Raw genomic sequence first — 24,751 nt, 5'->3', positions numbered from 1 at the left:
CTCAACTGAAGAATTGATAGAAAAAAATGTGGTACATTTACACAATGGAGTACTACTCAGCGGGGGGAAAAAAAGGAAATGGAATCTTGAAATTCACAGGCAAATGGATGGGACTAGAAGAAACCATTCTGAACAAGGTAACCCAGTCACAAAAAGACAGGCATTGTATGTACTCACTCATACGTGGATTATAGACATAGAGTAAAGGATTGTCAGCTTGCAGCCCAGGCTGCTGAAGAGGTGGATAAACAAGGAGGACCCTAAGAGAGACATACACGGTCCCTGGAGAAAGGGAAAGGAACAAGATCTTCTGAGCAAATTGGGAGCATGGGGGAGATGGGAGGCATCTAGGAGAATGAGAAGGAGAGAAGAGGAGGTGTGAGGAAGACATGATGGGACAGGGAGGTTGAATTGGTGGAAGAACAGAAGAGAGCAAGATAAGAGATAATATAATAAATGGAGACATTATAAGTTTAAAGAGAAATCAGGCACTAGGGAAATGTCTGGAGAGCTACAAAAATGACACCAACTAACAATCTAAGCAACAGAGGAAAAGCTACCTTAAATGCCCTCTCCTGATAATGAGATTGATGACTAATTCATATGCCATCGTATAGCCTTCATCCAGCAGCTGAATGTTTTAATAGTGTTCTTAACCATATATTATACTGGTTTCTTAAAGGTACTTACCATGAATGGTAGTGAGAAGACACACCAATACACCAACATGCTGTGTGATGTTAAAGTCTGACTTATTGCAAATTTAAAATGATATTTTACCTATGCATACATTTACAGAACAATTCACTACTGACAGGTAAACTTACCAAAAGATTCCAGTTGTATAATAAAATATAAAACTATTAATATTTTTATTGACTTTAGCTGGGAAAACCTCTGTTAAGTTTAGGGAAGCTGTCAAGAACAAATGAAAAGTAAAAGTTTAAATGTTTGCCCAAATATAGAAATCTGGATATAGGTTTCTTCCCATTAATTGTTGTTGATCTTTTCATGGCTTAGACAAAATATTTGAGATAAAACTTAAATTGAGCAAAGGCATTTTCTGGCTCAGGGATTCAGGTTTCAATACACAGTCAGATGCCTCCAATGTTTCTGGGTCAGAATATCATAGAAAAGAGAACACAATAGATTGCAGATGTCTAGTTCATGACATTCTGGACCAGAAACAATAAGGCCTTGATGACCCATTTCTGCCAAGCAAATGTCATCTCTAGCATTCCATCACTTCCCATTAATGACAACAAATCACGCCTCCAACATCAGATATGTTCTTTGAGTAGAGCGGAGCCTTCATGACTTTCCAACTCTGGGTGTTCATGAGGGGATTAAGCTTTCAGGCCATGAACGACTTGATAAAATATTTTATCATGAAATCATCAGAGTTATAATTTTTAAAATCAAATTTCCTTGGAAAGAGTATTTGTTACAGACTGCAGTAGCCACAAACAGTGATACCCATTGAGTGAACAAAAAACTTTGGTTAGCAGAAAAAAATCTTTCATGTTGTTTTCCATCAATAGGAAATGATAAGACTTAATGTTATAAAATCACTTAGCTGTTGGATGAAGAATTTTATAAGTGCAAGTTATTTAAATATGAATGTGTATGTGTCTGTTTCTGTGTGTGTGTAAGAGAGTATCTGTGTGTGTGCATCTGTGATGAGATTCCTATGCAAATGGCAGTGAACAAACAATATTACCTTAATAATTACTAAGATACTCGAAGTCTTCCATATTCTTTTGACAGTATCAGGAAAAGCATGAATGTAATAATTTGAGAATAAAATTTCAGGACTACATTAACTACTATTTGAAAGGCCATTGGGAACACAGAGGATATATTTCTATTGTGCCAAACTGTACTAGATGGGTAAATATTCACAAATATTGTAAATGAAAACAATTTGTATCAGTTAATTTGTCCCTTGAAAATATCAACCAACTGTGAAGAAAATTCTATAGACTATTGAAAAAGAAATATATTCTTTTGTGGTTGGATAGAATATCCTGTATATGTCTGTCAAGATGGTTTGATTTCTAATGATACTTTATTCAAGCATTTCTTTGTTGAATACTTGTCTTGATGGTCAACTTATTGTTGAGAATGAGGTTCCAAAAACAACCATTCATCCTGTCCATTTTGCTAACCAGTGTATGCAAGTAACATTGTAAAAGCCTAGGTTTTATTCTCTGTTAAGCTTAGTAACTTTACAAGCCCAGGACCAGATGACTTCAGTACAGAATTCTACCAGAAATTCAAGGAACAGCTAACACCAATTCTCACCATAAAAGCAGAAGGGTCATTGCAAAATTTTTATGGGGCTTCCATAACCTTGACACCCAAGCCACACAAAGACACAACTAAAGAAAGAGAACTACAGACCAACATCCCTCATGATCATTGATGCAAAAATATTCAACAAAATACTGGCAAATCAAATCCAAGAACATATCAGAGAAATCATCCACCATGATCAAGTATGCTTCATCCCAGGGATGAAAGGATGGTTCAACATACGAAAATCCCTCAATGTAATCCACAATATAAACAGATTGAGGGAAATAAAACACCTGCTCTCATAACTTTAATCAATGGGGATTTAAGAACACAACTTTCTGGACAGTCTGAATATTTTAAAATATATGGTCATTTTTCAACAACTAACAATCTAAGCAACAGAGGAGAGGCTACCTTAAATGCCCCCACCCTGATAATGAGATTGATGACTGACATATATGCCATCCTATAGCCTTCATCCAGCAGCTGGTGGAAGTAAAAGCAGACCCCCACAACTAATCTATGAACTGAACTGTAATCCAGTTGCAGAGAAGAACAAATGATGGGCAAAGTGGCCCTTACCAAGCTGGTGAAGCCCACAGAAACAGCCGACCTGAACAACAGGGAGCTATTGGTCCCCAGACTGATAGCTGGACTACCAGCATGGGACTGATGCAGACCACAGGAATATGGGTTTCAGTGAAGAGATCTCGGAATCTACGGGACCACCTGTAATAGTTCAATACTTATCCCTAGCATAGGTGTAGACTTTGGGAGCCCAATCCACATGGAAGTATACTCCCTGAGCCAAGACACAGGGGGGTGGGCCTGGGCCCAATTCCAAAGGATATAATATACTCTGATGACCCCCCCTTGGAAGTCCTCACCATCCCTGGGGAGCAGAAATGATATGTGATAGTCAGGGTATTAGTTGGGTGGGTGGTAGGAGAGCAGGGAAGGGAGTGGGAACTGGGATTGACATGTAAAATCATCTTGTTTCTAATTCAAATAAAAAAATATATATGGTCATTTTTTATCACCTAAGCTGCAGAAAAGGTTTACTTTTCTTCAAAGATATGGTTTCACTTTATCTGTAGTTTAAAATACTAATTAGCTTCAATTGTAGTATAAGCTGCATTCTAGACAAAAACAAAAAATAATTTTTGAGACTAGAAACCACTATGAGATAACAATATCAGACAATAGCCACAAAATATTATTTTGAAAATATCAAGATATAATGTACAATTATGGCCATATATGTAGGTACTATATGCTTACACTTCCATATATAATTGTCTTTACATATAGATTCATGTATATACACACACATACACACACATACACACACACACACACACACACACACACGTGTGTGTGTGTGAGGGGGGCTAAGGAATATATATATATATATATATATATATATATATATATAGTTGCTGTATATTGCTTTTATTATGTTTACATATATTCCTATTATCCCAGATCTCTCCAAGAACCTTGTAATGAAGGGGTGCTGTATTTTGTCAAAGGCTTTTTCAACATCTAGTGAGACAATCATGTGATTTTTCTTTTTCAATCTGTTTTTATGGTGGAATACATTAATTTATTTTCATATGCTGAAACTCCTGCATCCCTGGGATGAAGCTTTCTTGATCATAGTGGATGATTTTTCTGATGTGTTCTTGCATTCAATTTGCCAGTATTTTATTGAGTATATCTGCATTATTTTTGTGAGGGAGACTGGTCTGTTGTTCTTTTTCTTAGTTGTATCTTTGTGTGACTTGGATACCAAGGTAATTGTAGGTGTGTAAAGAGTTTGACAATGACCCTCTGCTTCTATTGTGTAGAACAATTTGAAGAGTATTGGTATTAGGTCTTCTTTGAATTCCTGCTAGAATTTGCACTGAAACCATCTTGCCCTGGGCTTTTTTTAATTGGGAAACGTTTGTTAACAACTTCTATTTTACTAGGGGTTATAGGTCTATTTAAATTACTTATCTGTTCTTGACTTAATTTTGGTAAGTGATACCTATCCAGAAAACTTTTCATTTCCTTTAAATTTTCTAATTTTGTGGAGTACAGGTTTTCAAAATATGACCTGATGATTCTCTTGATTTCCTCAGTGTCCGTTATTTTGTGCCCCTTTTTCATTTCTGATTTTGGTAATTAGAATGTTCTTTCTCTGCCTTTTAGTTAGTTTTAATAAAGGTTTGTCTATCTTATTGATTTTCTCAAAGAGCCAACTCTTTGTTTCACTGATTCTTTGCATTGTTTCCTTTGTTTCTGTTTTATTGATTTTAACCCTCAGTTTAATATTTCCTGGTGTCTATTCCTCTGGGGTGAATTTATTTCTTTTTGTTATAAAGCCTTCAGTTGGCCTCTAAATTCCCTAGTGTGACTATTCTCCAGTTTCTGCATGTGGGCACTTAGTGCTATGAACTTTCCTCTTCACACTGCTTTCAAAGTATCCCATAAGTTTGGATATGTTGGTTCTTCATTTTCATTGAATTCTGGAAAGTCCTTAATGTCTTTTATATTTCTTGTTTGACCCAGGTATCATGCAATTGTGCATTGTTCAATTTCCAAGAGTTGGTAGGTTTTTGCCATTTGTGTGTGTTTTTTTTTTTTTTTGAATTCTAACTTAAAACCATGGTGATATATGATACAAGGGGTCATTCCAATTTCTTTGTATCTGATGAGGTTTGAGATATTGCTGAGTGTGTGGTCAATTTTAGAGATGGTTCTATTTGGTGCTGAGATGAAGGTATATTATTTTGTTTTTGGATGGTATGGTCTATAGAAGTCTTCGTACGTTCTGTTAGTTCATTTGTTTCTTTGTTAAATTTCTGTTGGGTGGTCCTGTCTAGTGGTGAGAGAGAGAGGAGTGCTGAAATCTCCTACTATTAGTATTTGAGGTTTCATGTGTGATTTGAGTTTTAGTAATGTTTCTTTATGAATGTGGTTGCCTTTGTATTTGGTGGATAGATGTTCAGATTCGAGACTTCATCTGATGAATTTTTCCTGTGACGGACTCTTTTGATTGATTTTACTTTGAAGTTTAATTTTTAGATATTAGGATAGCTATACCAGATTGTTTCTTGGGTTCATTTCATTAGAAAATCTTTTCTCAAACCCTTAATCTGAGGTAATATCTGTCTTTGTAATTGAGATTTTTTTTTTTTTTAATGAAGCAGAAGGATGGATTCTGTCTTTATATCCATTCTGTTACCCTATGTCTTTTAATAGGAGAGTTGATATTGAGGGAAATTAAGGACCATTGATTGTTAATTCATGTTTTGGATTTGTTGTTGTTGTTGGTATTGCGTGTGGATTTACCCGCTTTTTCTTTTGAAGTTTTATTAAGTATGATTATGTATTGCCTGTGTTTTTTGAGTACAATTAACTTCCATAGGTTGGAGTTTTCCTTCTAGTACTTTCTATAGGGATGAATTAGTGGATATGTATTGTGTAAATTTGGTTTTGTCATGGAATATCTTGTTTTCTCCAACTATAGAGATTCAAAACTTTGCTGGTTATATTAGTCTGGGCTGGCATCTGTGGTCTATTGGTACTTGTACAACATCTATCTAGGACCTTCTGGCTTTCATAGTTTCCATGGAGGGGTCAGTTGTAATTCTGATAAGTCTGCCTTTTTATGTTACTTGGCATTTTTCCTTTGCTGCTCTTAATATTCTTTCTTTATTCTGTATATTTGATATTTTGATTATTATGTGGTAACAGGCCTTTTTTGTGGTCTACTCTATTTGGTGTTCTGTAAGCTTCTTGTAAGCTCATTGGCATGTCTATTTTTAGGTTGGGAAGGTTTTCGTGTATGATTTTGTTGAATATGTTTTCTGCACCTTACAGGTGGGTTTCTTCACCTTCTTCTATACATATTATTCTTAGGTTTGGCCATTTCATGGGGTCCCATATTTACTGGATGTTTTGTGTTAGGTATTTGTTGAACTTAAGATTTTCTTTGGTTGATCTATTTCTCCTAGTGTATTTTCAACAGCTGATATTCTTTCTTTCATCTCTTGTATTCTGTTGGTTATGCTTGCATCTGTATTTCCTGATCATTTACCCAGCTTTTCTAATTCCAGCATTACCTCAGACTTTTTTAATTGTCTTTATTTCAGCTTTCAAGCCTTGAACTGCTTGAATTGTTTCCTTCATTTGTTTCATTGTTTATTTCTTGGCTTTCCTTGCTTTCTTTAAGACATATGTTTATTTCTTGCATTTTTTGTTTGTCTTTTTCTCCATTTCTTGAATATTTTGTTTGCTTTTTCTTCCATTTCTTTAAGGGATTTTTTTATTTACTCTTTTACCATGTCTATCATTTTCATGAAGTTTTTTTTTAATGTTGTTCTCTTCTTTTTCATCTGTGTTCAGATGTTCATGTCTTGCTGGTGTAGAATCCCTAGACTCTGGTGGTGTCATATTGGTTTTTCTGTTGTTGAATGTGTTCTTATATTGTTGTTTTCCCATCTGTTCTTCCAGTGGGTAAAGGTAGGGTCTCTCCCTCTCCTGGTGGGTATGGGTCCAAGTTTCTCTTCCATTGGGTGCAAGCAGGTTCAATACTTCAATGGATCTCATGGTGGATGCAGGCAAGTCTGAGACACTCCTTGTCCTGGTGGGTGGAAACAGGACTAGCACTGTGACTTCAACAGATTCTGGATGGCTTGGTTCACCAGGGGAAAGTTTACGTACCTGTAGTCCCCAGGCTACGAGATCCCATAGAGGGTAAGCAGAAGTTGGACCTCTCACCTGGGGGGTGTGCAGCACTACACTGAGATGTCAGCATAGTCTGGATGTCTTTTTCAACATGGGCAAGTCAACCTGCCCACTGTCCCCAGGCCAATAAATCCCAAAGAGGACAAGTAGAAGTCTGACCCACCAAAGCCAATCTTTGATTGGTGCTTGTTGGCTTGATAGCATCATTATGATCCAGGTAAAATTGCTCTACTTTCTTTCATTAAAGAAAGAATTCTGAATCATTGGAAATATACTTTGGAAGAATTTAAGGAAAAACTTGAACTATTTATTAAGAACATAGCAGAGAAATGATGATTGCTGGTGACAACATAAAGGCTATTTATTTTTAACCCACACGTATGTGACTCGGTAAGATAGAAGAAGCAGGAAATCTTATCATGGACATTAGGTATAGAAGTGAATTGTAAAGCTTTAGAGAATATAGAGACTTCTCAAATCAGTATGATTATGGCAATGGGGAATTGTGGAGTAAATTAGAGACTGCATCTAGATTAATTTACAATTGCTTAGGACAGTGTTTTCTATACTGACAGTACATTGGTAAATAATATTTTTCCAGACATGCTGATGTCTGAAAATTAATTACTAAATACAAAAAAAAACATTGTAGATGTGATTAAATTGAAGAAGATGACCTGGCAATGTTATCCATGAGTTATTCCATAAATACAAAATAATCCCAAGGGATTGCATAAGCAGGAAGCAGTGGAATCAGGGGGGTAGAAAGAAAGCATGATGAAGAAAACAGTTAATGGGCTAGTATGCCCAGAATCAATAATTGTAGAAAATTTCTAGAAGAAAATAGAGGCATGGAACCATATCTTCCCCCCTCCCAAATTTCCCCCTTATATTTTGAGTTTTATTTGATTTTACTGCAATGAATTTTATTTTAGAATTTTAATGTCTCACAATGCAAGATAATAAAGATACATTGTTTTTTGAGATAGATATTTCAGGAACTAATGATGTCAGTAACATTCATCAAATGGAAATAAAGTTCTATGAAAGGATGGGGGAACAGATCAAAAGATGACCACTTTAATCAATACCTTTGGAAGATAACTAGAAACAAGATAAAGAGATAATGTTGATGTACCTAAATATGTTTTACCTAATGCAGAAAAAGAGTAAATAGGAGCGATGTTTGGTCCTTGGGTGTTCCACTTGAATACATTTAATGTTGATCTGATGTTTAATACAGACTCATATACTGGAAATGAAAAATAAAGGGGATCAAAACATAGCTGAAGAATGAATGTCTGTGAGGATGCAGGAAAGGTAGAACACAGGGGAGACTATCAGGCTATAATTTGTAGAATCTTCCCTTTGTGTCCCAAGCTACCTTTAATCTACCTGCTGCATACCATGCTATGGACACCTACAATTTTTTTTTATTTAGTCCAGTGTTGCAATGAGCTTAGTACTATCCTAAGTCTTGAATTGTCAAAGTTCAATAGCAAAATCATTGCTCTTAATAATTAATTGAAACTCAAGAAGTTTATATTTACAACATAGCTTGCTTTAATTGTTTTGTTTATTGAGATAGGATTTCATATTGTATTTCAGGTTATTGTATATCTCAGTATAGCTCAAATTGACACAATCACTTAGCTGTAATCCTCATGGAACTGGCTTCCAAGATCTATTATTGCAGATATGAAATCTATCTCCAATTGTGAGTCCTACATATTGGGATATTCAAGAAGAGAAATTTCCAAAAGACACGTTTCTTGGCAGAGGACAGGGGCAACATGCCCAGGAAATCAAAATGAATCTACCTCTTGATATAGTAGTATAATATGTGAATAAGAAGCCTGGGATCAATGATCTCCATCTCACTGCTGATTTTCACAATATTCTTTTTTTGAGACAGGGTTTCTCTGTGTAGCTTTGGAGCTGAACCTGGCACTTGCTCTGGAGACCAGGCAGTCCTGGAAATCACGGAGGTCTGCCCATCTCTGCCTCCCGAGTGCTGGAATTAAAGGCGTGAACCAGCAACGCCCAGCTCACACTATTCTTGTACTTATATCCTATGCTGGAGTTTGAGCAAACATAACCCTGAGAGTCCCACCTCACCTATAAGATGATATAGTACAATGCTTTCCTAGGTTGAGGGTTTGTTTTACACTTTAACATTAATTGTTCTCTTGATTTTCATCTTTTATTAATGAATGGAATGGTTCTCTTAAATTCCTTTGTAACACAGTTTGTAGACATTTTCTTTCATTTATTCATTTCTTGTGAACTTGCTAGATGTTCTTTGTTTCAAAAAGACAAAAGAGAAAAACGATCAGAAAATTGCAAAATGTCAGATTTAACTCATTTTGTTTATAATTTATCCTTTTGATTTGTATCACTTTCTAATATATGAAAAGGAATGCTGCATTATAATGACATTGCCTGAGGTGAAAAAACCAAACTGAAAATATTCACAATAAAGTACACAGATTTCTAGCAATTAAGATGGTATAATAATAATACTGTATCACATTGTAATAACTTCTTTTAAGGTAAAAAACAGCACATATTAAATTCCATCATTAATTTTACATTAAAGGATTTATAAGTACCTTTTTTTCAATCTATCTGGAGTCAAACATCCAGACATTAAAAACATACTAATTTGGGCCAGATTGTTTATTATTCACTCAATAGCAGTTCCTTTGTAGTATAATTATGTCTTATAAAAAGTTATTTTCATCTATAATTGGAAAATGAATACACACTTATAAAGATCCAAGAGAACAGGCATTTATATAATAATTGTTCTATTCATACCTTGTCAATTTCTTTCACTTCCAGTAACCTTGAGACAACTAAGTAATGTTAACAGTTTAGTATTACTGTATTCAAGAATTTTCTGTGAATCCACTATAGATACATGTGAATATACAGTTTATTTTCTCTTTTAATTTTCATGGTTTACTAGAATAGATTAACCTATAGTAAGAACAGCTCCAAGTCCATAAATAAATGGTGAAATAATTTACTTAATTGCTGTACTTTGTGAGTGCAAATACAGCTTCATTTATTTAATGACTTTATGATTTGACAGTTTGTTTCTAGTCACATAGTTTATTTCAACCAGTATTCTTGAGTTTTCTGTTGCTTGTTGCCAATAACAAAGTTTATTTTAGTTGATACTGGTATATTCTATACTCACAAGAAAATACTCATCAATATATCATATTAAAATAGTAATATTCTTTTTCAATTTTCATTCAGTTCAGTGCTGATAAGACTGAACTGTTTTCTGATAATGATATTCTTGGACATTTGGTTTAACTTATTTAACCACTATTTTATATTGGTAACATGTTAAAAAATGATAAAAAGTCAATCAAAAATCTGAAATGATAAAATAACATAAGAAGAGCACATTCAATAATACAAATAGCTTTGGTAACTTTAACTATCCATATTCAAACACGTGTGAGAGAGAATAAGGATGGAGATGAGCCATGAACTCAATGAATGTAGAGCTCAATAAAATGATATTCAAGAAACCCCTAATCAGCAGAAAATTTGACCACTAGTTTTCATTATTTAGTTTGGTGAATATATATGCATTTGTTTAGGTATGTGCACATGAATATTGTGAACCAGGAGACCAAAGGATCGCCTGGAACTAGAGTTGGCAAAAGAAGCATCTACTTTTATCAACTGAGCCATCTATCCAGCCCAGTTCTTGTGAGACCCTAAAAGTGGGCAAGAGAGCTGTCTCTGACTCTTTTGTCTGCTTTTGGGACCCTTTTCCTCCTACAGTATTATTTAATCCAAACTTGATATGAAGATTTGTGCCTAGTCTTTCTTATCATTTTTTTACTGTAAAACAAACTTTGCTTATTACCAAAGTAATCAAATCAAAGACCCTGATATTAATCCACTCCTATGAACACCACAATTTTGACAAAGAAGCTAAAATTATACATTGAAAAAAGAAAGCATCTTCAAAAATAGTGATGTCAAAGTGGATGACAACATATAGAATAATGCATTGATCCATATCTGCTGCCATGCACACATTTCAAGTCCAAATGGATCAAATACCTCAACACAAATCCAGTGATACTGAACCTCATAGAAGAGAAAGTGGAAAGTAACCTTGAACACATGGCCACAGGAAAACACTTCCTAAATATAACACCAGTAGCACAGACACAGAGAGTAACAATAAATGGGACCTCCTGAAACTTGAAAGCTTCTGAAAGGCAAAGGACTCTGTCAATAAGACAAAATGGCAGCCTACAGAATGGGAAAATATGTTCAGCAACCCCACATCAGACAGAGGACTAATCTTCAAAATATATAAATAACCAAAGAAACTAGACATCAAAATACCAAATAATCCAATTTAAAAATGATGTACAGGCCTTTAATCCCAGCATTTGGGAGGCAGAAGATGATGGATCTTTATGAGTTCAAGGCCCGCCTGGTCTACAGAGTGAGTTCCAGGGCAGGATCCAAAACAATACAGAGAAACCCTGTCTCAAAAAAAAAAAACAAAAAAGAAAAAAGAAGGGAAGAAAGAAAGAAAGAATGAAAGAGAAAAGAAAAAGAAAGAAAGGAAGGAAGAAACAAAGAAAAGAAAAAATGGTGTATAGATCTAAAAGAATTCTCAAGAGAAGAATAACAAATGGTTTTAAGACATGTAAGGAATTGCTCACCATCATTAGCCCTCAGGAAAATGCAAATCTAAGCAACCATGTTACACCAGTCAGAATGGCTAAGATAAAAAACACATTTTATGTTAGACAGGTTGTGGAGTAAAGGGAACAAACCTTCATTGATGGTGGGAATGGAATACAAACTTGTACAGCCACTTTAGAAATCAGTATGGTCATTTTTCAGAAAATTGGGAATTTTACCTTAATAGTCAGCAATACCACTCTTGGGCATATTCCCAACAGATACACTGTCATCATACCCCAAGGACATTAGCTCAACTGTATTCATAGCAGGATTATTCATAATAGCCTAGTCTTAAAGTAACTTTCTATGCCATATTTATTCTATATCCCTGGGAAGTCTGCTCTTTTCTGAATGGAAACAGGAGGAAAAGAAACAGGGAGGTCAAGAGGATGTATGTGGGAGGAGAGGAGGGAAGGAAAACTATAATCATGATTCAATATATATATGAATTTTTAAAAAGATTTTTAAATGGGCATACTGTATCTACAGTAAGAGAATATATATATATATATATATATATATATATATTAAAAAAGATTTTTAAATGGGCATACTGTATCTACAATAAGAGAAAAGAGACAGTTGAATGGTATTTATCAGATAACCTTTTCATTTACGTATGAGACCTCATGTTATGAAATATCTCTTTCCACATTCAAACATACAGGGTAGTGTTCCCTGCTTATCAGGTGTGAAGGATACTCCAATTCCAGAAATGACCTCAATCTGGACTATAAGAAGATTTCATGTGGTTTTGTAATAGCCAGCATTGAGTAGTAGCTTGGGAAACTGGTTGCAATATATCTGTGGCTCCTATCAGCATATCAAAATGTATGCTGCCCTCCAGGTTCCCTCAATACCACAAATACCTATTATATATTTTCAAGTTATCCTAGCTTTTGCAATCCTCCTCTCCCCAAAACTGCCCCAACTCTCATACTTCCCTCATGCTTCTACTCACTGTTCTTATAGTCCTGATATTCTCCTCCCCCATGACCCTCTGTATTCTTGCTTCTCACTATATTTTCTCTATTCATTGTCTCCTGGTATTCTCCCTTCTCTCTTAGATAGCCCTGGTCATGTCCAGTCTCTTGGTCATGTTGAGTCTACACTTCTAGATGTCCTTGGCTTCTCTCTCTCTCTTATATCTTCAATAAAACATTTTGCTTAACCATACCATAGAGAATGCTTGTTGTCAGTTTATAAACTCCTCAGTTTTACCTCTCTGGAAATATCCTATCTGTCTAGTGACTTAAAATCCAGTCGAGCTTGCAGTGATCAACTAATGCTCTACTCATCGGGTATACCTAATATTTTTTTCTTATATTAAAGAAAAAAAATGAAATAGCAATCCAAATTCTGACCTTGGGCATCTTTGTCATCTAGTTGAGTAACAATCTAAATGAACCTGCATTTTTGGGGAAATATTCCCTCATATAAAGTTACATAAACTTATTTTTAATTGGATTACTTGCTTTCTTGGTGTCTAGTTTCTTGAAGTCTTTATATGTTTTGACTAATAGTCCTCCCTAGGATGTGGAGTTCGCACGAATATTTTCTGATTCTATAGGCTGCACTTTTTCCAATAGACAGTTTTTTTTCCTTATGGAAGCTATTCAGTTTTGAGGTCCAATTTATTCTTTTATTAAATTATTTATTTATTTTATATCTGACTACAGTTTGTTCTCCTATTTCCTCCCCCACCTCCCTCTGCCCCCCCATTAAGAAACTTGGTAGAGATCAACACAAAGATTTCTATTGAGGAATCCCAAATGCCTAAAAACAATTAGAGAAATGATTAACATCTTTAGCTATCAAGGAAATGAAAATCAAAATGACTATGAGATGCCATCTTATATCTGTCAGAAAGTCGAAGAACAATAACACAGGTGACTTCTTGTGCTGGTGAGGAAGTACAGCAAAGGGAACACTCCTCTATTGCTGATGGGAGTGTAAATGTGTACAGCCACTATGTAAATCAATATGGCAGTTCCTCAGAAAATTGGGAATCGATCTACCTCAAGATCCTAACTATAGCATTCTTTGGCATATACCCAAACTATGCCCCATCCTACCACAAGGACACTTGCTCAACTATATTCATTGTGGCTTTACTTTTAAAGACTAGAAACAAACTAGATGTCCCTCAGCAAAAGAATGGATAAATAAAATGTGATACAGTTATACAATAGAGTAACACTTAGGTTTTTTTTTTTTGATATTGTGAAATTCACATGCAAATGGATGGAACTAGAAAAGCATTATCTTGAATGAGGTAAGCCAGAACCAAAAGACAAATATGGTATGTACTTACTTATATGAAAATGATAACCAAGCTATAACCATGATGCTAGGTTAAGAGGAAGAATTGGGGACAAATGGATCTCCCTGGGAATGGAAAATAGAATAGATTTTGTTTGTGGACTGGTGGCTGGGTGAGGATAGGAGTGGGAGACTTCTGGTTGTGAGGGAGACTTCTGTTTGGAGGGAAACAGTACAGGGAGAGATTGCTAGAATTGAGGGGGCAGGCATTTGGAAGGCAGTGTGAAAAGCAAGTACATTGGAAGCGTCCTAGGACCTATGAGGGTGATCCTAGGGAGGACTCCTAGTAATGGACTATGCAGAGTCTCAAATGTAGCCAGGCAAAGCTTGTAGTAGCAGGACTGGGTTGCATTGGCTTTTGTTGGCCAAGGGTGTCTTGTGGAGCTCCGGAAAAATCCCAGGCTGATTATAGCAGAGAGGGTTGACTCAGCAAACTGACAAGGGGACAATACTGCAATAGACAATATTTGAATAACTTATTGAACATGGAAAGGTCAAGTTGGAGCCTGCATACAGCCTTCACCTCTACACTCTAGCATTTTTTATGCAGAAAGGCACCCTGCAAGGTACCAAAGAGAAACGTGCACACCTATCCAGCCACAGAAACGTGGGCTGACACTCAGACTTTCCTGCCAGAAGTGCTTGTTCAATGGGGCACAGAACTTGTGGGAGTGGTCAATCAATATCAATTTAACTTGAGGCTCACTCCACAAAAGGAAACCCATATCTGACACCGCTTAGATGGCTAGGAACTTTAGACTGGACAGCCCAGAAACACAGGGTAGAACCAAACACTATTGCTCTAAAAAGAAATCATAAAGAAAGAAAAAGACCAATAGACAGAAAGAAACAAAGGAAGGATGGAAGGAACAGAAGAGAGAAAGAAAGAAAGAAAGAAAGAAAGAAAGAAAGAAAGAAAGAAAGAAAGAAAGAAAGAAAGAGAAAGAATTAAAGGAAGAAAGGAAGGAACGAAGGTAGAAAGAGAAAGAAAGAAAAGATGCGTCAAACAATGATATGAGTGATATGAATCAAAGCTTTTAAAATTGAGGTATATGACTCTTAAATAATAAGATTAAGTTAGTGCCAATATTTATTTACATAATAAAACATTTCAAAAGTAATATTCTGAAAATAAATCATTGACAGAATGACCAGAAATGAAACTTCTCTGGCTACATAGAGGGAGTGACATTTTAACGGGGTTTTAATCAATTTTCTTCATTAGAAAGCAATGGATTGATTCCAGCTGTCCAAAGCATGAATTTTCTCAGTTAACTACATCTTCCTTCCAAAGCAGATTAAATCCTTATAATAGCAACTGTGAGATTTGTCAAAGAGTAAAAATAAAATGGTCATAGGCTTTGATAGACTAGGATCTGACATTGTTAATGGTTTTCTATTTTGAATGTTTTGCTTTGTATATACAGCACCAGTTAGACCAAATCCACAGCACAATAATTTCTTAACCTATGAACAATGTTGATTACAGATTACTAAGTTTTACTCAACACCTAACTAATCTTGTGCTAACATTGGAAGTATTAATTTGATTTCAAAGTGCACCTTCAAAGAATGACTCAGTTAGTAGGCACTTAAATTTAAGTCTGCAATCCACTAACCATGAGGCAAAAAGTAATTCAACCAACATTTTGAAGTTCTAGAAGTTTATTGCATATGCCAGTTGAAGTGATTCTATAACTTTTATACAGGGCTCAGCAAAGAATCTGCTAGTTGATGCTTTGTAAATCAGATGATTTTACTTATGCTAATAAATTGTATAAAATACTATATAATGCTAAAATTATTGTTGCAAATTAAACAAGAACCACTATTCTTATAATTAATGCACCATAGCCATGATGCTTCATTGTGCTAGAAACAATATAGATTAAATTTAACAAAAACACCCTATATAATCTGGATGGATAATACTATTATGTTCTTATGCTGACACTTGTAATATATAATTGAAATTCATAGTGGAATCCAAACAGCATTTTCAATGGAAGAACCACAGTCAGCTATTTTTCGGTCAAACACAATTACAATATTCTCTGAAAGCCTTTTCCATCTAGTGAGTTACCCTTTATTTTTTTCTTCTGTACTTTAATCATTGATCATCCCTTCACATGAAAATGCATATATATGTGTGAAACAGAACAAGAAATTGCATAACAAAACATATGTTATATATATTATGTATATATAATATATATCAGGGAAAACGAGTTGTAGCAAAATTTACATATGAAGTTTGAATATTTAAAAATCTTTTGAGATTGCACCTGTTGTTTTAATAGTCCCTTTTTACATCATATATGCATGATTTATGTGTATACATTTCATTTATCTCTAACACAGGAAAGTATCTACTAGGGATAATTGAGGATCCATGTAAGAAATATTAGTTAGTGATCAACCAAAGGATTATAAATTCTGTGACAGATGCAACACATATCCTTCTTTTGATAGAACACATAGCATGTCCAGCTGCACTGTTGATTTAGCCAGGGCACTGTTTTCTTTGGCCATCTATATTCTTCCATTGACTGCATTTTTCATAGTGGAAAGTAACTGAGACATACAAGTTTAAAGTACATCTTTTACAATGACATGAAAAAACAGCAATCAGGCAAGCAAGTGCTAGTTACAAAATATAATTTTGTTTCTCTTGACTTTGTTCTTAATTTTTTACACACTATCTTTGTGATAAAATAGATCTTATTATATTATTAATATATACATTGCATACTATTTGCATATGATTTAATTCATGTGCTTCTGAGATTTTCTTAATATACCTGGTCATATAATTTTGTTCATATTAATTTCTTTCCCATATTTCCCATTCTAGTTGTTTGCAAAAAATGCAATTTTAATTTCAAATGAGATGAATACAGACATTTAAAGCAATATTTTAAGATTAAAAATTAATGGCAAGAAGAGGGGTTTGGTGAGGTTTGTAGAGCTTTCTTGTCTGGAGAGAATCAAAGGAGAAGGAAAAGGAGTGCTGTTATTAAGGTTTCTGTAAGCTTCTGTGTTGCTAGACAATCCATTTATTCTAAAGCATGATATGTCATTTATCATCCACAATTTCACATTGCTACCTCCTTCTGAAGGGCTAAGTGCTCCAGCTGTAGAGGTTGAGCCCTCCCAGCATGCATCACTTGGCCATCACTGAAAGTTTCAATGAATTAGACCTGTCCATATTTAGAGTTGTTATTCCTGGAACTCAGACATGATCATTTTTCTTCCCCAATGAGATAGTGTCTGAAGGCTTGACTCATCCCAGTATGATGCCAGGGCAGACGGATACTGAAGTTTTAAATTCCAGATGGTTGGCCTCTGAGATTTAAGGCACATAATCTACTGTGAGATTGATAGAAGTAGAGATCTTTAAGGCTGAGGTAACAAAGAAATCAGCACTTACAAAGTCAAACAGAATATGCTCAAGTCACCTTTGTCCTTTCAGTTTCAATCACAGAAAAAGTACTTTATTATTACAAAGATGCAAGAAAGAATGTTTGTTTGAAATTTCAAGTCTCAACTTTACAAAGCATTTTGATTCAATGGCTTCTATTTAAATCAATATGTAAAATAGTCCAGTGCAATCCTGTGAGTCTAGTACAAACCTGTGAGTTATATGTGTATACTGAACACACACACTCATCTTTATTTGAATGCCAGCATATATATGTGTGGATGTATAATCTAATAACATTGTACAAACAGAATTTATGGAATATTCTTTGATAAACATGTAGCCTTCTTCTTACAGCTCCGCTCATACTAAAAGTAGCAAGTTGGGTATCTGAAGGGGGCAGGGCAAGTAAAACAAAAACAAAAACAAAAAGGAACAAGAAATAAAAAAAGTTATTCAGATAAGTTTTATTGTCTCATAATATCTGATGATAAGAAAATTTAAGATTAATGCTATTGAGGTTTTGGCTGTGTTTTATTATGTTGTATATGTATACATATATTATATAGATATATACATATACATATACATATATATATATATATTTTAGGTATGGGTGGATGTAGTTACTAAATATGAACCACCCAAAGTAGGAATTATATTGATAGCTATTTATAAAACCACTAAAACAAACTAACAAAGAAGCAGCAGTGGAAACCAAAATGTGCTTAAATTGGTTCCCGTGTCTACTGTCTAAAAAGACTGTGTATCAGGTTTCCCTTTCCTAAGACCTTCCTTGTTTGTTATGGTTGCTTTCTTCCACCACTCCCTCTCTCCCTGGCAGTGGTGACAGGCTTTCATTTCCCCATATTTTGCGCCTTCCCTTAAGACAAACTATTCTTTAAATGCTCATTCTCTTATTGCAGGCATAACTTTAGATTTCTGGAAGAACTGAAATCACATAGGTAGGGTTGTGTGTTCTCATTTTCACCTTTTCTATCAGTCACCTTCAAGTTATAACACATGATCAGAGCTAAGAGGACAACTTTATATTTAATCAGCAGTTAAAATCCAGTAGGTTACACTTTTATCTTTTAAGAAGAATGCTTGTTGCTTAAAATTATAAAGCAGAATTCTTTCTTTTGATGTAAGAATTCTGGGATATCTAAGTCCAAATGTATTATGTGGTAACATGGTATTGTTCTGGTGGGAAATCAGTTGACATGAATTTGTTAAGTTCCATTCACTAACTAGGCTCTGATCTCTGACATGTCCTGTTTCCTTGAAAAAAAAATGATCTAGAAGACTTTACAACACTATGTGAAAGACAAAAAAAAAAAAAATCTTTTAAGGGCCATTGGAGTTTTTTCTCCATCCCAATTTATATATTTCCTAACTATTCTTTTTGTCACTTCTCTTCAAGTGCTCTCTTGTGCTCACACACAGATAAACATGTTTCATTCTAGAGCTTGCTTAAGTAGATTATAAACCTGATGACAGGGAACCTTTCCTTGGTGACCTCCACAGAATTCAGAGCCTCTTGTACATCCTGTACAATTCTGGACGATTATGTAAAAGAGAAAACACCGTGGTTCCTTTTTTTTGTTGTTTCTTTGTTCTTTGTATTTTGTACCCAGAGACCATCTCATATTATTGCAGTTTCAAAGAAAACCTTGTAGCAGCAGCTGGGGAAATAAATGAACAAAACAAACCATGTAACCAACCATTCTTTATTTATTGACTAAACATGTAATCCGCTCTTTGTTTTGCAAAGCAGTCACTGATTTTAATTCTCCAATTTCTCTTCCAAAGGGGTGGGAGAGATCAAATAATTCCTCTGGTTTCACAGTTACATAATTAAGGAACTGCCAATACAGCACACACAGTTAACATTTTTTCTCACACCTTTAATAACTGTTTATTCAACCTGAATATGAATTTGTCCTGTTGAAGGGCTAGGTTTTAAAGCTGCTAAATTATTTTCAAAAATAATCATATTAATAAACCATTTAATTGCAAAACTATAAAAAAATATTTTTAAAAACCAGCTTTTTTTATTTTGTGATGGAGAAAGTACACATTCAATGGCTGACTGCAGACATGTAAAATGTCTTACCACTAAATTTTGTACAGATTTCTCTAGGGACAAATTTTATTAATAAGCTTGTTTCATGAGTGAAACATTTAATAAAAGCAAAAAAGAAAAAGCTTGTAGATTTCTTGGTATGAGTCAGAATTTTCCCATAATATCTATTGCCTTTTTGGTTCTTATGTAGAATTATAAGGCTGTCATGGCAGCAGATGTATGGTAGGAGAGTAGTGATATAAAGATTCCATTATGACAAAAGAAAGAAGCACTTTTCATCCATCTTATCCAACTATGTTGGTCAGATGATTTTGGGTGGATTTGCTGAAATACAATTGCTTTTTACCGTACTTCTGTCTAGCTGATGTCAGCACAGATCATCCTGTAAAGCATTAAGGATTTCAGACTTTATCTAATTTGTCTCTTGTATATCCTAATATATGGTAAATGACTGTAGTGAAATGAGACTAAAACTTGGCAGTTAACTGTTTGATCTCATTCTTATATGTTCTTAGGAAGTACGGTTCTCTATTACAGAAATAATATCCTAATATTCATATAAATACATGTGCTTATTGTATGTAATTACTTAATTGTATCAGTCTATTGATCAGTCTAGTATGAGAAAATAAGGTTGCTTGTAAGAAAATCTAAAATGCAATAAATTAATCAAATTTATGCTTAGAAATAAACTTAAGGAAATGTAATGTCAGAACTGAGGCCTAACAATGGAATTGTAAAGCTGATTAGTATAGCTCTTCCCACACATTCACTTGCGCATTCTAACCACTGGCAAGTGGGCATCTATGTGCAGACACATGGACTGACTTAACTGATTTTTCTTATTCATCACCTACTCATAAAAATATTTTAATCAGAAACCTTTAAACTGATATTTACTTCAACAATGAGCTTTCATATTTGCTGTTATTTTATCACACGGAATTATACCTTCAATGTAGGTTAAAAATGCCTCCAGCAGCAATACATGACATTTATAGAAGAAAAAAAAAACCACTAACAAGCTCATACATCTGCCATCAAGTAAGGTTGTGTACTTAAAAGAAAGCAGAGGTAACTGAGATGTGCTTAAACAAGTATTTTGAGACATAGTCTACAGATTTGTTCATTTTTTAAACAAAAATTACACTATTTCTGCAGTTTGTGAGAGAGTCTATGTCTCTGCTCATAGTGGCCACAGCTTTTGGAAGTTGGAAACTAAGAGGCTAACAAACAAGCATAGATATGAAAGACAGATGGATAACAATGAGGACCATGAATATTTGGAGAAACAGACCAGAACTAATATTGAAGCCTGGGTTAGTTTTTAGGGCTGGGACTGTAGAGGGAAACAAAAGCCCCAAGTTTTTAAACTTTTGTTTCAGGAGCAGTAAACTGCAATTAAGCTGAAAATAAGCAGATTAACAAGGTTTATATATATACATAACCAGAAACACCAAAATAGCTGGATGATTGGTGGTTAAAGAGACTAATAATTAACCATGTCTTCCATAATTCGACATAAAACAAAGAAATAAATCAAAATAACTAATAGTGGAAAATTGCATAAGCTACTAAGCTTTTCAAAGAAGTGTCTGTTATAATTTAAGAAAAGTAGCTTGTGAAAGAAAGATGCCATGTTACAGGGTTCAAGCAGAGGAGTTTTTTATTAAGAAATGGGATCATAGAAGGGGCAAGTGAAGGAGAAAGACCGACCTCCAGAGACAGAAGAGAGGTAAAAGAAAAGAGGGAGAGAGATAGAGAAAAGAGGGAATGAGAGAGAGGGAGAGAGGGGGAAAAGAGAGAAAGAGGGTGAGAAAGATGGGAGGTGGGCAGGACATTTTAAAAAGGGAATCTAGTGAATCTGCACAGGGGCTGCTCTTACTGGTTGCAGCTGAGGACATATCCTGTCTGAACCCCAAAGGAAGGACAGGCCAGTTGATGTCTGAATACTAACTGTCCATTTCACAGATACACAAATGAAAACAATGTTTAATTTCTTCTGAAATAAAACAATATTACAATCATGTTAAGATAAGTCTTGTTAGCAGGGCATTGGTGGCCCACATCTTTAATCAAGCACTCAGGAGGCAGAGGCATTGGGATCTCTGTGAGCTCAAGGCCAGCCTGGTCTACCTAGGAAGTTTCAGGACAGGCTCCAAAGCAAAACAGAGAAACCCTGTCTCAAAAAACAAATAAACAAAAAAGATAAGCCATGTTGTTAAAGATAAATATATGAAAATTAACAAACAATGAATATTAGAAAGAACAAGGACCCACCTTTACACTGTTATTGGTAAACTGATATCAATTATTTAGTGAGCATTTTGTTGGCATTTGGTAATGTGGAACAAAAATCTATTCTCTGAACAGGCAATCTCCTAGATAGAAAAAATACATTCTATGTCTGGGAAAACATCCATGAATTTCTTTCTTTCTTTCTTTCTTTCTTTCTTTTTTTTTTTTTGAGACAGGGTCTCTTTGTATGCTTTGGAGCCTGTCCTGGCACTCTCACTCTCTCTGTAGACCAGGTTGGCTTCAAACTCACAGTGATCTAACTGGTGCTGCCTCCCAAGTGCTGGGATTAAAGGCATGTGCTACCAATGCCCAGCTATCCATGGATTTCTTAACAAGAGAAAAATAGCCAATAATGTCACAAATACAGTTACATGTTTTGACAAATGTTTTACAAAAACATTACATTCAATAAAGACTTTGATAATGGCTGAAAATATAATGTGCAAGTCTGTAATCATTTCCAAGAGTTTAAAACTATGAAAATAACAGTATTCATATTTATAAAAATGTAAACTTAAATTCTTCATTACAAGTATAAATGTTTCTTATGCAAATATCCTGATTGTCTAACAAGATTAACTGGTTTATAGGAAGCACATTACAAATTTTCGTTTTGCATAAGTAGGTGATGAGTGATAATAAATATCTATTTAAGTATATCTCTATTTCTGAGGACAACATAAGTAAAGTAATAAATTGATAATATGTCCAATTGGGACTTTCTTCTTAAATCTATAGTTTATTTAAACATATATATCACATGCACAAAAGAAAATATTGTAAAGCATTGCTATAAAGAACTTGTCACTTGGAAGTATGTTTTCTTTTGAAATGCTTTATGAAGTTTTCAGATATAATTTGAAATAATTTATAATAAATATGAATATATAAACAAACAATTACATATTTTCAGGAAAAAAATGTGGTAGGAGGAACTTATCCAAGAATCTGTCAAAGTGTAGGATATTACATGCTTGAAGATGGCTGAATGAAGAGTAGTGCTTCTTTTAACTGAGACTAAAGGAGTATCTGTCATTGTACAGAAATCCCTTGTTAACTGTAATGTGAAAAAAAGACAGTTCTATATATAACATACTTATATTAGTGTATTGTTTTTAAACTACAGAATGAATTTCTTCTATATGCCATCCCAAAGAAAGACACAGTGAAGATTGAAGCCAATTTTTCCTTTAAAAATATATGTTTTGAGTGAGCACATACCATATCTGTGTTTCTAGGTATGGGTTACCTCATTCAGGATGATATCTTTCTAGTTCCATCCATTTGCCTGCAGATGTCATGATGTCTTGTTCTTTTACCTCTGAGTAATACTCCATTGTGTAAATGTACCACATTTTTATTATCCATTCTCTGGTTGAGGAGCATCTAGGTTGTTTCCATGTTCTGGATATTATGAATAATGCTGCTCTGAGCAAAGTTGCACAAATGTCCTTGTGGTATGATTGAGCATCCTTTGGGTATATGAGATGTAAAGCAAAGAATATCCAGGCTACAATCCACAGCCCCAGAGAAACTAGGCAACAAAGAGGACACTAAGAGAGACACACGAACAGCCTTAGGACGGGGAAATAGATGAGATCTCCTGGGTAAACTGGGGGCAGGGTGGGAAGAAGAAGGGGATGTGGGATGAGAACATGAGGGAAAGGGATGATTGAGTTCGGGGCCTGAAGGAGAGGGAGAACAATGAATGAGCTGTCTTGATAGAAGGAAACACCATGGCGTTAGGGAGAAACCTGGTGCTAGGAAAATACCCAAGAATCCACAAGCATGACCCTAGCCAAGACTCCTAGAAATAGTGGAGAGGGTGCCTGAACTGCCCTTCTCCTGTAATCAGATTGGTGACTACCCTAATTGTAATCATAGAACGTTCATTCAGTAACTGATGGAAGCAGATGCAGAGATCTACAGCCAAGACCAAGCTGAATTCTGGGAGTCCTGTTGAAGAGAGGGAGGAGGGATTATATGAGCAAGGGCTGCTCAAGATCATGATAGGGAGACCACAGAGACTGGTGACCTTAGCTAGTGGGAGCTCATGAACTCTGGGCTGACAGCGAGGGACTCTGCATGGGACCAAAATAAGCCCTCTGAATGAGGGTGACAGTTGTGAGTCTTTGTCTGTTTGTGGGGCCTGTGGCAATGGGAAAAGGATTTATCTCTGGTGCATGAGTTGTCTATTTGAAGACCTTTTCCTGTAGTGGGATACGTTGTTCCACCTTGATGCATGGGGGAGAAACTTGGTCCTGTCTGAGCTTGATATCCCAGGCTTAGCTGATACCCCATGGAATGCCTTAGCTTCTCTGAGGGGTGAATGCAGGTTGGAGGAAGGCATGGAATGCAGGATGAGGAAATGTGGTGGGTAGGTAAAATTTTTAAAATAAAAAGGTTTTGATAACTACAAAAATGTTCAGTTGACAAATGCTTTAACATATATAATTCCGTAAATATATATATATATATATATATATTATATATATATATATATATGTTGTACCTGCATGTGCACACACATGCACATATGAGGTGGCAAATGCCATTAGCCCCAGAACTTGGTGGGTAAAGGCTGACTGAAACAAAACCTGTATCACATACACTCACTCTCTCTCTCTCTCTCTCTCTCTCTCTCTCTCTCTCTCTCTCTCACACACACACACACACACACACACAGAAATAGCCTTTTAGTGATACAATAATACAACTTATGTATTGTTTTAAAGTCTTCATAGAAATAAAATATTTTGAAGAACTCTTTTGAGTTTTATATTGAAAGAATTTCCTTTATTTCAGTTTGTTTCATTTAAAGGGGGATAAATGACATATTTTTTAATGTAGTCATG

Source organism: Cricetulus griseus (genome assembly GCF_003668045.3).
Source record: "Cricetulus griseus strain 17A/GY chromosome 1 unlocalized genomic scaffold, alternate assembly CriGri-PICRH-1.0 chr1_1, whole genome shotgun sequence".
Taxonomy (NCBI): Eukaryota; Metazoa; Chordata; class Mammalia; order Rodentia; family Cricetidae; genus Cricetulus; species Cricetulus griseus.
This window is presented reverse-complemented; position numbering follows the sequence as displayed.